This window comes from Heterodontus francisci, chromosome 28 (genome assembly GCF_036365525.1).
Source record: "Heterodontus francisci isolate sHetFra1 chromosome 28, sHetFra1.hap1, whole genome shotgun sequence".
NCBI lineage: Eukaryota > Metazoa > Chordata > Chondrichthyes > Heterodontiformes > Heterodontidae > Heterodontus > Heterodontus francisci.
This window is the reverse complement of record NC_090398.1, coordinates 3,668,564-3,680,259: the sequence shown is the minus strand read 5'-3', so window position 1 is coordinate 3,680,259 and position 11,696 is coordinate 3,668,564. Positions and strand designations below refer to the sequence as shown.

Below are 11,696 nucleotides of genomic sequence, written 5' to 3'. Positions count from 1 at the left end.
CCTCCCTATCTCTGTAACCTCCTCCAGCCCCTACACCCCTCCTTATCTCTGTAACCTCCTCCAGCCCCTACACACCTCCCTATCTCTGTAACCTCCTCCAGCCCCTACACTCTTCCCTATTTCTGTAACCTCCTCCAGCCCCTACACTCCTCCCTATCTCTGTAACCTCCTCCAGCCCCGACACTCTTCCCTATTTCTGTAACCTCCTCCAGCCCCTACACCCCTCCCTATCTCTGTCACCTCCTCCAGCCCCTACACCCCTCCCTATCTTTGTCACCTCGTCCAGCCCCTACACCCCTCCCTATCTCTGTAACCTCCTCCAGCCCCTACACTCCTCCCTATCTCTGTAACCTCCTCCAGCCCCTACACTCTTCCCTATTTCTGTAACCTCCTCCAGCCCCTACACCCCTCCCTATCTCTGTAACCTCCTCCAGCCCCGACACAACTCCCTATCTCTGTAACCTCCTCCAGCCCCTACACCCCTCCCTATCTCTGGAAACTCCTCCAGTCCCTACACTCCTCCCTATCTCTATAACCTCCTCCAGCCCCTCTCTCTATCTCTGTAATCACCTGCAGCCCTGCACCCTCCCTAGCTCTGTAACCCCCTCCAGCCCCTACACCCTCCCTATCTCTATAACCTCCTCCAACCCCTCTCCCTATCTCTGTAATCTCCTTCCAGCCCCGACACCCTCCCTATCTCTGTAACCTCCTGCAGCCCCTACACCCTCCCTATCTCTGTAACTTCCTCCAGCCCCTACACCTCTCCCTATCTCTGTAACCTCCTCCAGCCCCTACACCCTCCCTATCACTGTAACCTCTTCCAGCCCCTACACTCTTCCCTATCTCTGTAACCTCCTGTAGCCCCTACAACCTTCACTATCTCTGTAACCTCCTCCAGCCCCTACAACCCTCCCTATCTCCGTAACCTCCTCCAGCCCCTACAACCCTCCCTATCTCTGTAACATCCTCCAGCCCCTTCACTCCTGCCTATCTCTGTAACCTCCTCCAGCCCCTGCACCCCTCCCTATCTCCGTAACCTCCTCCAGCCCCTACACTTCTCCCTATCTCTGTAACCTCTTCCAGCCCCTCCACCCCTCCATATCACTGCAAACTCCTCTGGCCCCTACACCCCTCCTTTTCTCTGTAACCTCCTCCAGCCCCTGTACCCTCCCTATCTCTGTAACCTCCTCCAGCCCCTACACCCCTCCCTATCTCCGTAACCTCCTCCAGCCCCTACACCCCTCCCTATCTCCGTAACCTCCTCCAGCCCCTACAACCCTCCCTATCTCTGTAACCTCCTCCAGCCCCAACAACCCTCCCTATCTCTGTAACATCCTCCAGCCCCTTCACTCCTGCCTATCTCTGTAACCTCCTCCAGCCCCTGCACCCCTCCCTATCTCCGTAACCTCCTCCAGCCCCTACACTTCTCCCTATCTCTGTAACCTCTTCCAGCCCCTCCACCCCTCCATATCACTGCAAACTCATCTGGCCCCTACACCCCTCCTTTTCTCTGTAACCTCCTCCAGCCCCTGTACCCTCCCTATCTCTGTAACCTCCTCCAGCCCCTACACCCCTCCCTATCTTCGTAACCTCCTCCAGCCCCTACAACCCTCCCTATCTCTGTAACCTCCTCCAGCCCCTAAAACCCTCCCTATCTCTGTAACCTCCTTCAGTCCCTACACTTCTCCCTATCTCTGCAACCTCCTCCAGCCCCAACAACCATCTGAGATCTCTGTACTCCTCCAATTCCGGCCTCTTGCCCATCCCCCAATTCCCATCGCTCCACCATTGGCGGCCATGCCTTCAGTTGCCCGGCCCTAAGCTCTGGAATTCCCTTCCTAACCCTCTCCACCTCTCTCTTTCCTCCGTTAAGACTGTCCTTAAAACCACCCTCTTTGACCGAGCTTTTATCGCCTGTCCCAATATTTCCTTATGTGTCTCGGGGTCAAAATTTGATTAATATTCTCTGCCTCGGGGGATTTTGTTCTCTGTTTAAAGCATTATACAATGACCAGTGATTAACCTTTATCAGAGTCTATGCTTGGCATGGCCATTCATCCACATACACACACATATATATCTATATATATATGTATACATGCATTGCTGTGTACATGTATACATACATACTGACACACACAGGCTGATCTCATCCAGCTGGGCTTCATTGGACAGTGCTCAGAAGTGGGGCCATCAGGGAATTATTGTGTCCCTCAACTTCACCCAACTGGGATCAGGCTGACTCAGCACTAGGCCAGGATTGGAGCCTGAGCCTTTCCTGCCCTGTGTATGGGCCTCAATACCACACACCGACTGTGATTGGTTACCTCAGCATTAGGCCGGGATTGGAGCCTGGGCCTTTCCTGCCCTGTGTATGGGCCTCACTACCACACACCGACTGTGATTGTTTACCTCAGCAGTAGGCCGGGATTGGAGCCTGGGCCTTTCCTGCCCTGTGTATGGCCCTCACTACCACACACCGACTGTGATTGGTTACCTCAGCAGTAGGCCGGGATTGGAGCCTGGGCCTTTCCTGCCCTGTGTATGGGCCTCAATGCCACACAGCAGATGTGATTGGCTGACAGCACAAGGCCAGGATTGAAGCCTAGCCCTTTCCTGCTGTGTGTGCGTGTTTGTGTGGGCCTCGGTACCACACACTGGCTGTGATCGTCTACCTCAGCACTCGGCCAGAATTGAAGCCTGGGGCTTTCCGTGTGTCTGGGTTCGAACATCAGAACTTGAATCAGCCAATGCCCGATGACCCGACTGTCCTTCCTAACCAATAAAACAATCAAACCCCTCGTTTTCAAATCCAGACTTTAATGCTCGAACTTTGAAACAACCCGAATAAACGACCCTGAACAATCAGGCGAAGATTCAGAAACAATCCCTAAAATAATGGAACATTCTGGAATCGCTCGTAACCTCTTTGAGGGGAAAACAAACTGACTGCAAAACACTCGACCACAAAACGATAAAGTGATCTCAACGTTTCAGGAAGGATTTCAGGGGAGAGAAGGGAAGATTCCCCAGAATGATCCCGGGATTGAACGTGTTAAACTCTGAGGAGAGCTGTAGAGACTGGGCGTGTATTCCGTCGAGTATTGGAGAGGAAGGGGTGATCTAATCGAGGGGTTCAAGATGATTAAAGGATTTGGGAGAGAGAAACTATTTCCCCTGATGGGCTGAATGGCCTCCTCCTGTTCCTGTGTAACAGGTTCTAGAGGAGGGTCTGAATGGTCTCCTCCTGTTCCTGTGTAACAGGCTCGAGGAGGGACTGAATGGCCTCCTCCTGTTCCTGTGTAACAGGTTCTAGGGGGAGGGTCTGAATGGCGTCCTCCTGTTCCTGTGTAACAGGTTCTAGGGGGAGGGTCTGAATGGCGTCCTCCTGTTCCTGTGTAACAGGTTCTAGGGGGAGGGTCTGAATGGCCTCCTCCTGTTCCTGTGTAACAGGCTCGAGGAGGGGCTGAATGAAGGATCAATTCCGAGTAATGCTTTTTAACACCTGACAACCTGATAGGTAGATCCCAAAACTGGTAGTTCAATGCTCAGATTGGTTGATTGCTACCCGGTGGATGTTGATTGGTTGATTGCCTGACCGATATATGTTCCGATTGGTTGATTTCCAGACTGATAGGTGCTCTGATTGGTTGTTTTCCAGACCGATGAGTGTTCCGAATTGTTGATTTCCAGAACATTGGCTGTTCTAATTGGTTGATTTCCAGACTGATGGATGATTTGATTGGTTGATTTCCTGACCAATAGATGTTCTTATTGGTTGATTGCTGGACCGATGGATGTTATGACGGTTGATTTCCAGACCATTGGCTGTTCTAATTGGTGGAATGCCAGACTGATGGAACATCTGACTGGTCGATTCCCTGATCAATAGCTGTTCTGATTGGTTGAGTGCTGGACCGATGGATGTTATGAGCAGTTGATTTCCAGAACAATGGCGGTTCTGATTGGTTGAGTTCCAGACCGATCAATGTTCTGATTGGTTGATTTACAGACAGATGGAGGTTCTGACTGGTCGATTTCATGACCGATGGATGTTCTGATTGGTTGATTTCCAGACCAATGGTTGTTCTGATTGGTTGATTTCCAGACCGATGGAAGTTCTGATTGGTTGTTATCCTATCTGATCGATGTCCTGATTGGTTGATATCCTGACTGATGGATGTTCTGATTGGTTGATTTCCAGACTGAGGGTTGATCTGATGACATACTGTCCATGTTGGGAGTACGGCCGTGGCCAATCAGCAGGAGATCCCGCCCACTCTCCACCAGGTCCTGAGGACCAAATGGATCAGAGAGAAATGTGTATCCTGGATCGGGATGGACGGAGTGAATCTGCCCAACTCTCCCTCACAAAGCATCTCCTCCATAAGCTCGTTCACTCACTCACTCACTCTTCCTCCAATAGCCAGAGATCCTCCAATGTCACATGTACAACCTGGGAGATTAACAGAGCAGAGATTCAACGCAAAAGAAAAACAAGTCAAAACATCACCCACCCCATCAACCAGGAGAACTCACGTGTAGGAACAATCAGACAGTGTAGAGGGAGCTTTACTCTGTATCTAACCCCCGTACTGTACCTGTCCTGGGAGTGTTTGATGGGGGACAGTGTAGAGGGAGCTTTACTCTGTATCTAACCCCATGCTGTACCTGTCCTGGGAGTGTTTGATTGGGACAGTGTAGAGGGAGCTTTACTCTGTATCTAACCCCGTACCTTACCTGTCCTGGGAGTGTTTGATGGGGACAGTGTATAGGGAGCTTTACTCTGTATCTAACCCCCCGTGCTGTACCTGTCCTGGGAGTGTTTGATTGGGACAGTGTAGAGGGAGCTTTACTCTGTATCTAACCCCCGTACTGTACCTGTCCTGGGAGTGTTTGATGGGGGACAGTGTAGAGGGAGCTTTACTCTGTATCTAACCCCCGTACTGTACCTGTCCTGGGAGTGTTTGATGGGGGACAGTGTAGAGGGAGCTTTACTCTGTATCTAACCCCGTGCTGTACCTGTCCTGGGAGTGTTTGATTGGGACAGTGTAGAGGGAGCTTTACTCTGTATCTAACCCCGTACCTTACCTGTCCTGGGAGTGTTTGATGGGGACAGTGTAGAGGGAGCTTTACTCTGTATCTAACCCCCGTGCTGTACCTGTCCTGGGAGTGTTTGATGGGGGACAGTGTAGAGGGAGCTTTACTCTGTATCTAACCCCCGTGCTGAATATGACTGCATAGGTGTTGCCAGTAGTCGTTTGCGCAACGCCTAGCTGTTCTTTGTGCAGTGCTTCTGGCTGCTTTAAGTGCTGCGGATGTTAAATCGCTGGGGGCTTTCTTGTAGTTCAAAAGTGCAATGCGCTTAGCGGCTATGACAGGTTCCAGCTCTTCATTATGAGATTGAAACCAGTCTGCATTTCTCTTCGCACTTTTGCCGTAGGTGGTCAAAGCTGACTCATAGATGGCGTCTCTGATGTGGGCCCACTTGGTCTCAGCATCCCCTGTGGGAGTGTTTTGAAGGGCTGTTACAAGTGAATTTAGAAATTTTTGTAACAGCTGTGGGTGAGAAATTCTGCTCGTGTTGATGCGCGGGTGGCCCTTCTGCTTGGAATGATGCAGCTTCTTTGGTCTGAGTCTAACCTTGCTGCACACCAGGGAGTGGTCGGTGTCGCAGTCCGCACTGTGGAAGCTGCGTGGGCTCTTGGGCCAACCATCAAGAAGATCACCCCCCTCAAATCTAAATCGGGGGACATAATCACTGACCAACGCAAACAGATGGACCGCTGGGTTGAGCACTACCTAGAACTGTACTCCAGGGAGAATGCTGTCACTGAGACTGCCCTCAATGCAGCCCAGCCTCTACCAGTCATGGATGAGCTGGACATACAGCCAACCAAATCGGAACTCAGTGATGCCATTGATTCTCCAGCCGGCGGAAAAGCCCCTGGGAAGGACAGCATTACCCCTGAAATAATCAAGAGTGCCAAGCCTGCTATACTCTCAGCACTACATGAACTGCTATGCCTGTGCTGGGACGAGGGAGCAGTACCCCAGGACATGCGCGATGCCAACATCATCACCCTCTATAAAAACAAAGGTGACCGCGGTGACTGCAACAACTACCGTGGAATCTCCCTGCTCAGCATAGTGGGGAAAGTCTTTGCTCGAGTCGCTCTGAACAGGCTCCAGAAGCTGGCCGAGCGCGTCTACCCTGAGGCACAGTGTGGCTTTCGTGCAGAGAGATCGACTATTGACATGCTGTTCTCCCTTCGTCAGATACAGGAGAAATGCCGTGAACAACAGATGCCCCTCTACATTGCTTTCATTGATCTCACCAAAGCCTTTGACCTCGTCAGCAGACGTGGTCTCTTCAGACTACTAGAAAAGATCGGATGTCCACCAAAGCTACTAGGTATCATCACCTCATTCCATGACAATATGAAAGGCACAATTCAACATGGTGGCTCCTCATCAGAGCCCTTTCCTATCCTGAGTGGTGTGAAACAGGGCTGTGTTCTCGCACCCACACTTTTTGGGATTTTCTTCTCCCTGCTGCTTTCACATGCGTTCAAATCCTCTGAAGAAGGAATTTTCCTCCACACAAGATCAGGGGGCAGGTTGTTCAACCTTGCCCGTCTAAGAGCGAAGTCCAAAGTACGGAAAGTCCTCATCAGAGAACTCCTCTTTGCTGACGATGCTGCTTTAACATCTCACACTGAAGAATGCCTGCAGAGTCTCATCGACAGGTTTGCGTCTGCCTGCAATGAATTTGGCCTAACCATCAGCCTCAAGAAAACGAACATCATGGGGCAGGATGTCAGAAATGCTCCATCCATCAATATTGGCGACCACGCTCTGGAAGTGGTTCAAGAGTTCACCTACCTAGGCTCAACTATCACCAGTAACCTGTCTCTAGATGCAGAAATCAACAAGCGCATGGGTAAGGCTTCCACTGCTATGTTCAGACTGGCCAAGAGAGTGTGGGAAAATGGCGCACTGACACGGAACACAAAAGTCCGAGTGTATCAGGCCTGTGTCCTCAGTACCTTGCTCTACGGCAGCGAGGCCTGGACAACGTATGCCAGCCAAGAGCGACGTCTCAATTCATTCCATCTTCGCTGCCTTCGGAGAATACTTGGCATCAGGTGGCAGGACTATATCTCCAACACAGAAGTCCTTGAAGCGGCCAACATCCCCAGCTTATACACACTACTGAGTCAGCGGCGCTTGAGATGGCTTGGCCATGTGAGCCGCATGGAAGATGGCAGGATCCCCAAAGACACATTGTACAGCGAGCTCGCCACTGGTATCAGACCCACCGGCCGTCCATGTCTCCGTTATAAAGACGTCTGCAAACGCGACATGAAATCGTGTGACATTGATCACAAGTCGTGGGAGTCAGTTGCCAGCATTCGCCAGAGCTGGCGGGCAGCCATAAAGACAGGGCTAAATTGTGGCGAGTCGAAGAGACTTAGTAGTTGGCAGGAAAAAAGACAGAGGCGCAAGGGGAGAGCCAACTGTGCAACAGCCCCGACAAACAAATTTCTCTGCAGCACCTGTGGAAGAGCCTGTCACTCCAGAATTGGCCTTTATAGCCACTCCAGGCGCTGCTTCACAAACCACTGACCACCTCCAGGCGCGTATCCATTGTCTCTCGAGATAAGGAGGCCCAAAAGAAAAAAAAGAACCCCCGTGCTGTACCTGTCCTGGGGAGTGTTTGATGGGGGACAGTGTAGAGGGAGCTTTACTCTGTATCTAACCCCCGTGCTGTACCTGTCCTGGGAGTGTTTGATGGGGACAGTGTAGAGGGAGCTTTACTCTGTATCTAACCCCCGTGCTGTACCTGTCCTGGGAGTGTTTAATGGGGGACAGTGTAGAGGGAGCTTTACTCTGTATCTGACCCCCGTGCTGTACCTGTCCTGGGAGTGTTTGATGGGGGACAGTGTAGAGGGAGCTTTACTCTGTATCTAACCCCCGTGCTGTACCTGTCCTGGGAGTGTTTGATGGGACACTAGAGGGAGCTGTCTGCACATAACCTTGGTTCCTGCTCCTGATATAAAAGCTAAATACTGCAAATGCTGGAAATCTGAAATAAAAAGCAAAAAGTGCTGGAAATTCTCAGCAGGTCTGGCAGAACCTGCTCATTATTCTGCAACTAACACTATGTCTGGACTCAAGCTTTGCCTTTCACCACGAGCATTAACAGAGTCTTTGCCTTTGTCCTCAAACAGTTGTGTTATATAATCTCTCCTGCCCTATCAAACGCCTTCCCGTTTGTACTCCCCCCACCTCATGCCCTTCACTTGCTTAAAACCTCACTATTCTCGAGCCTTTGCCAGTTCTGATGAAAGGTCACAGACCTGAAATATTACCTGCTTCTCTCAGATGTTGCCAGACCTGCTGAGTATTTCCAGTACTTTCTGTTTTTATTCCTGTTCCTGATCAGTGTCCAGTGACTCATGGGTTAGAGAGAGAGGGGAAATCAGCCAGGGTTCCTCCTCCTGATCACTGCCCAGTGACTCCTGGGTTAGAGAGGGAGAGGGGGAAATCAGCCAGGGTTCCTCCTCCTGATCACTGTCCAGTGACCCCTGGGTTAGAGAGAGAGGGGAAATCAGCCAGGGTTCCTGCTCCTGATCACTGTCCAGTGGCCCCAGGGTTAGAGAGAGGGGGAAATCAGCCAGGGTTCCTGCTCCTGATCACTGTCCAGTGACCCCTGGGTTAGAGAGAGGGGGAAATCAGCCAGGGTTCCTGCTCCTGATCACTGTCCAGTGACCCCTGGGTTAGAGAGAGAGAGGGGGAAATCAGCCAAGGTTCCTCCTCCTGATCACTGCCCAGTGACTCCTGGGTTAGAGAGGGAGAGGGGGAAATCAGCCAGGGTTCCTCCTCCTGATCACTGTCCAGTGACCCCTGGGTTAGAGAGAGAGGGGAAATCAGCCAGGGTTCCTGCTCCTGATCACTGTCCAGTGGCCCCAGGGTTAGAGAGAGGGGGAAATCAGCCAGGGTTCCTGCTCCTGATCACTGTCCAGTGACCCCTGGGTTAGAGAGAGGGGGAAATCAGCCAGGGTTCCTGCTCCTGATCACAGTCCAGTGACCTCTGGGTTAGAGAGAGAGGGAAATCATCCAGGGTTCCTGCTCCTGATCACTGTCCAGTGATTCCCTGGGTTAGAGAGAGAGAGGGAAATCAGCAAGGGTTCCTGCTCCTGATCACTGTCCAGTGACCCCTGGGTTAGAGAGAGAGGGGAAATCAGCCAGGGTTCCTGCTCCTGATCACTGTCCAGTGACTCCTGGGTTAGAGAGAGAGGGGAAATCAGCCAGGGTTCCTGCTCCTGATCACTGCCCAGTGACCCCTGGGTTAGAGAGAGAGGGGAAATCAGCCAGGGTTCCTGCTCCTGATCACTGTCCAGTGACCCCTGGGTTAGAGAGAGAGGGGAAATCAGCCAGGGTTCCTGCTCCTGATCACGGTCTAGTGATCCCTGGGTTAGAGAGAGAGGGGGAAATCAGCCAGGGCTCCTGCTCCTGATCACTGCCCAGTGACCCCTGGGTTAGAGAGGGGGGGAAATCAGCCAGGGTTCCTGCTCCTGATCACTGTCCAGTGACCCCTGGGTTAGAGAGAGGGGGAAATCAGCCAGGTTTCCTGTTCCTGATCACTGTCCAGTGACCCCTGGGTTAGAGAGAGAGGGGAAATCAGCCAGGGTTCCTGCTCCTGATCACTGTCCAGTGGCCCCTGGGTTAGAGAGAGGGGGAAATCAGCCAGGGTTCCTGCTCCTGATCACTGTCCAGTGACCCCTGTGTTGGAGAGAGAGGGGAAATCAACCAGGGTTCCTGCTCCTGATCACTGTCCAGTGACTCATGGGTTAGAGAGAGAGGGGAAATCAGCCAGGGTTCCTCCTCCTGATCACTGTCCAGTGACCCCTGGGTTAGAGAGAGAAGGGAAATCAGCCAGGGTTCCTGCTCCTGATCCCTGTCCAGTGACTCCTGGGTTCGAGAGAGAGGGGGAAATCAGTCAGGGTTCCTGCTCCTGATCACTGCCCAGTGACTCCTGGGTTAGAGAGAGAGGGGAAATCAGCCAGGGTTCCTGCTCCTGATCACGGTCTAGTGATCCCTGGGTTAGAGAGAGAGGGGGAAATCAGCCAGGGCTCCTGCTCCTGATCACTGCCCAGTGACCCCTGGGTTAGAGAGAGAGGGGAAATCAGCCAGGGTTCCTCCTCCTGATCACTGTCCAGTGACCCCTGGGTTAGAGAGAGAAGGGAAATCAGCCAGGGTTCCTGCTCCTGATCCCTGTCCAGTGACTCCTGGGTTCGAGAGAGAGGGGGAAATCAGTCAGGGTTCCTGCTCCTGATCACTGCCCAGTGACTCCTGGGTTAGAGAGAGAGGGGAAATCAGCCAGGGTTCCTGCTCCTGATCACTGTCCAGTGGCCCCAGGGTTAGAGAGAGGGGGAAATCAGCCAGGGTTCCTGCTCCTGATCACTGTCCAGTGGCCCCAGGGTTAGAGAGAGGGGGAAATCAGCCAGGGTTCCTGTTCCTGATCACTGTCCAGTGACCCCTGGGTTAGAGAGAGGGGGAAATCAGCCAGGGTTCCTGCTCCTGATCACAGTCCAGTGACCTCTGGGTTAGAGAGAGAGGGAAATCATCCAGGGTTCCTGCTCCTGATCACAGTCCAGTGACCCCTGGGTTAGAGAGAGAGGGGAAATCAGCCAGGGTTCCTGCTCCTGATCACGGTCTAGTGATCCCTGGGTTAGAGAGAGAGGGGGAAATCAGCCAGGGCTCCTGCTCCTGATCACTGCCCAGTGACCCCTGGGTTAGAGAGAGAGGGGAAATCAGCCAGGGTTCCTGCTCCTGATCACTGTCCAGTGACCCCTGGGTTAGAGAGAGAGGGGAAATCAGCCAGGGTTCCTGCTCCTGATCACTGTCCAGTAACCCCTGGGTTAGAGAGAGAGGGGGAAATCAGCCAGGGTTCCTGCTCCTGATCACTGTCCAGTGGCCCCTGGGTTAGAGAGAGGGGGAAATCAGCCAGGGTTCCTGCTCCTGATCACTGTCCAGTGACCCCTGTGTTGGAGAGAGAGGGGAAATCAGCCAGGGTTCCTGCTCCTGATCACAGTCCAGTGACCTCTGGGTTAGAGAGAGAGGGCAATCATCCAGGGTTCCTGCTCCTTATCACTGTCCAGTGATTCCCTGGGTTAGAGAGAGAGAGGGAAATTAGCCAGGGCTCCTGCTCCTGATCACTGTCCAGTAACCCCTGGGTTAGAGAGAGAGAGGGAAATCAGCCAGGGCTCCTGCTCCTGATCACTGTCCAGTGATCCCTGGGTTAGAGAGAGAGGGGAAATCAGCCAGGGTTCCTGCTCCTGATCACTGTCCAGTGACTCCTGGGTTAGAGAGAGAGGGGAAATCAGCCAGGGTTCCTGCTCCTGATCACTGTCCAGTAACCCCTGGGTTAGAGAGAGAGAGGGAAATCAGCCAGGGCTCCTGCTCCTGATCACTGTCCAGTGACCCCTGGGTTAGAGAGAGAGGGAAATCAGCCAGGGTTCCTGCTCCTGATCACTGTCCAGTGACCCCTGGGTTAGAGAGAGAGAGGGTAATCAGCCAGGGTTCCTGCTCCTGATCACTGTCCAGTAACCCCTGGGTTAGAGAGAGAGAGGGAAATCAGCCAGGGCTCCTGCTCCTGATCACTGTCCAGTGACCCCTGGGTTAGAGAG

General features: G+C 52.7%; 1 long non-coding RNA gene across 1 annotated transcript; it reads right to left on the bottom strand.

Annotated features, from left to right (window-relative positions):
- Window positions 1–2,800: 2,800 nt before the first annotated feature.
- Window positions 2,801–8,587, bottom strand: LOC137345272 (uncharacterized). The gene is made up of 2 exons (XR_010968553.1): window positions 8,376–8,587; window positions 2,801–4,456 (listed from the first exon to the last, which is right to left on the bottom strand). It is a non-coding gene; the product is annotated as an uncharacterized lncRNA (long non-coding RNA).
- Window positions 8,588–11,696: the final 3,109 nt, after the last annotated feature.